Genomic DNA, 4231 nt, shown 5'->3' on the forward strand with positions numbered 1-4231 from the left:
TTTTGTGATTGATTTGCTTTGCTTGAAAGAGAGAGGGCTTTTAGAAAATTCCGGAAAACCGAAAATCAAATCAATACCGTGTTTCCCCAAAAATAAGACATCCCCTGATAATAAACCCAATCGGGCTTTTGAGCGCATGCGCTAAAATAAGCCCTCCCCAAAAATAAGCTCTCCCTGAAAATAAGCCCTCTCTGAAAATATTTAATCGCATGCACAGCTGGTCCCCGCCATTCCCTCTGGTTAGGGTTAGGGAGACAGAGCTGGAAATCAGGTAAGATGGCAAGAGGAGCCCCGTCTTGTTCCACGCACCCCAAAATAATAAGACCTCCCCGAAAATAAGGCCAATTTTGGCCTTATTTTGGGGTTCAAAAAAATATAACACAGGGTCTTATTTTCGGGGAAACATGGTAGATATAAGGGTAAATATTGATGAGAAAAAGAAAATTATTTGCAATTGGCGGGGATCTGATTTCGGTTTCATCTTGATGTATCTTTCTGATAAACGTATGGCTTTTTCTCAATGTCCCCATTTGTGCTTATAAAAGATACAATCCAACGGGGGAATTTTGTTGTTGGTATAAAACCAGCCTTTGTCATCTCTGCTGCATCATTGGTACAAAACTTGTGGATGAGATGTTCTGAATCATGAGCATGAAGAAAGGAAAACTAGAATTAAGGAGAAGCTAACAATACGTGAGATCTTATGGTCAGTTCCTAGACATATAAAACTTGGATTAAGTGTAGGACAGAGATAGTCAACTTTGTTTCCCTTGTGTCTGAACACCTCATAATTTTTTTTGCAAGATCCAATCTGGTTCGGTCACTGAGACCAGTGGTTTAGTCTTCTGAGCTTTCGGACTCTTGCTGGAGCCCATCTTCAATTTGGTGAGAGAGAAGTGACTTGAGGATGGGCTCCAGCACAAGTCCAAAAGTTCAGAAGACAAAAGCTCTGGTCCCTGTGACCGACCCAGATTGGATCCTGTAATATTAACCTGGAACCTGTATGTTTCCCTTCATTCATAAATTTCTTGTCGATGGCAGTTGGGACTGCTAGAATATGAAATTGAAAACATCTGGAAGGCACCTATCTTTGATGTGGGTAAATGTCATCACAAAAGATATTAAAAAGATAGATTTATGTCACAATTTCTTTGCCTTTGTATCTCTATTTCTTCTAAAGAACTAGAAACTAAATTTAATATTTTGATGTTGCATAGCAAAGTCTGTGGTTGAGATGGGATATTTTGGATTTTGGCTTTGAAATCTGAGGCAACCAGCCATAAAAATATGCATTTTTTTAATAGTTTGCTGGAAATGAAAAATTGAAAAAGAGGGTCTCAGTTTGCGCGTGATTGAAATAAGAATTCCGCCAGCAAATTTGAATGGATGAATTGAAATGTGGCATATCAATTGTGTAAAATCAATTGTTAAGCGACCTAGTAATTTTTAGGAACAATGTTTATCTTCTGATGAACAAAGTTCCTTTTTAGTGAAAATTATCAAATTCTTAAAATTTGATAATTTTTCTAGAATATATAACTCTGGAGAATAAGTCATATGTTTCAGGCAAAGAGTATAATCATTTTAAGAGCATCTGGCTGATGAATTACCTACATGAAGTTGGTGTTGTACCTTGATTGAACTATCTTAAAAGTTCTTTTTTTTTTTTTTTGGCTTTCTGACGTTGCATGAAATTGGAACTTACAATATGTCTACCCACCCCAAGACAAACTCTGTGTGTATGAAAATTACGCATCTATGCATAAATCATACATACATACATATGTGCAAAAACAAAAAGATCCTGGAGTAGCAAATGTACGTCTAACCCAGAAACCAATGGTAGAAACCTGGGTTGCTACATTGTGATGTAACACAAAGCCATATCAAACTTCCCTTTTAAACTAGTATATCTGTCTATAAAACCTTTCTGAAAGTCAGATCTTTCTACACACCCAAAGTATTTATAGTGGCATATTTCCATTAAGCTTTGGTTTACAGTGCCAATTTGTTAGAAACGGGGTTTTTGTTAGAGCTGTATTGTAATTTAGAGTTTTTATACAAAAAAAGCTGTAATTATATAATATACATTTGTTTAAATGAAACCAATCTGTTAACATTTCTGTGGATTTATTACGTTGGTTATTAAACTGTCCACATGCATCTCCTTCTACTATTTTTTTCTGGCATGAAAATCCTTGGCATTTGGATTTTTGACTTTCATCTGAGCTTGCTGTGGACTTTAACTGAATAGAGATAAGTACTGTATGGTGCATATAATCTGCTTAGCCAAGTTTATGTCAGCACGTACCACATTTCAGAGATAAGCAAAAAATTAAGCAATCCGGTGCCATCTCGGTGTAATTACAGAAGCTGCAGTAATCGAGTTCAGTTAATTTCTCTCCCATTTTAAAGGAAGGGGATATGCTACATTCAAAATTGCCATTTCTCTATTCCAGGGGTCTGCAACCTTAAACATTCAAAGAGCCATTTGGACCCGTTTCCCACAGAAAATAAAACACCGGGAGCCACAAAAACCCTTCCCGTGCCTGACTATTTCCTGAGCGGCCACAAAACTAGCATATGTAGTTGAATTAAACCTTCTGTTTTCTTCTGAAACTTTTCTTTTCTTGGATTTATCCATGGTTGGCCTACCGGGAGTCGAAAAGCTCAATAAATTGTGTGCCAGCGGGTGTTGCACATTGGCGGTTGTGATGCATATTTTGAGCGATGGAGCTGTAGCAGAGGGATGAAAGAGCCACATGTGGCTCCAGAGCCCCGGGTTGCTGACCCCTGCGTCTATTCTGTTATCTCAGCTGATAATTTATGAGACCCAGTAGAAGGGAATAATTTTAATTTAACAGGTTAAGGTGCTGGTTTGATACGCTGTGGGAACACATGTAATTATGGTTTATTTAATAAAGGTTAACATCTGAATGCTGTGAGTGCATACAGGTGAGCCTCGACTTACAACCATTTATTTAGTCATCATTCGAAGTTCTAGCGGCCTTGAAAAACGTGACTTAACGGCTGTTTTTCATACAACTCTTGCAGCATCCCCTACATGATCACCTGATCAAAATTGGCAACTGACTCTTATTTATGAAGGTTGCCCTGTCCCAGGATGATGTGACCTTCTAGGCAAGCAAAGTCAACGGGGAAACCAGAGTCACTTAACAACCGCGTTACTAAGTTAACAACTGCAGTGATTCACTTAACAACAGCAGCAAGGAAAGTCATAAAATGTTGCTCAGAGAAAAAGCAGTGACTTATATTTCCATACCCTGTTTCCCCCAAAATAAGACATCCCCTGATAATAAGCCCAATCAGGCTTTTGAACGCATGGCAATAAGGCCAAGCGCTTATTTCAGGGTTCAAAAAAAAAATATAAGACAGGGCCTTATTTTCGGGGAAACACGATACCTACTTGCAAAACTCACTGAGCGACTTGTCTTGCTTAGCAATGAAAATAGCTGTAAGTCGAGGACCATCTGCACAGACGTAGGAAAGAGCATAATAATGATGAAGCTGCAATAACGGAGAGGTAAAAAACCCAACCTCTACCTGTGGCTGTTGCGGTAGGAGCTTATTTAATGGAACTGCTGATGGCAGCAAAGCAGACCTGTTTTCAAGTTAATCCTTATTGTTCGGGGAAGCTGTTTTTTTCCGTGACAGATGGGTGGCCTGCCAGGTGTACGCATGCAAATACAGGTGATTGCTTTTATTTGAGCAACAGCAATAGATTAGCAGCAGCTTCTCGATACGATTGGAGTTCCTGCATGGGCAGGAAAACAAAAGCCATCGGCCGGGCTTTTGTTTTTTCTTGAGTTTCCAAGGTGTAGCATTGAACCTTAAACTTTTGCAGGTGCTAAAGATAGAAAACATGCATAAAGGTAAAGCTTCCCCAGCACATGCGTGCTATCGTTTCCGGTTCTAGGGGGTAGTGCTCATCTCCGTTTCAAAGCTGAAGAGCCAGCGCTGTCCAAAGATGTCTCTGTGGTCATGTGGCCGGCATGACTGAACATGAAAGGCGCACGGAATGCTGTTCCCTTCCCACCAAAGGTGGTCCCTATTTTTCTACTTGCATTTTTTACGTGCTTTCGAACTGCTAGGTTGGCAGAAGCTGGGACAAGGAACGGGAGCTCACCCCGTTACACGGCACTAGAGATTCGAACCGCTGAACTGCCGACCTTCTGATTGACAAGCTCAGCCACTGAGCCACCACGTCCCT

Source organism: Pantherophis guttatus, chromosome 13, assembly GCF_059756535.1.
Source record: "Pantherophis guttatus breed Tessera chromosome 13, ASM5975653v1, whole genome shotgun sequence".
Taxonomy (NCBI): domain Eukaryota; kingdom Metazoa; phylum Chordata; class Lepidosauria; order Squamata; family Colubridae; genus Pantherophis; species Pantherophis guttatus.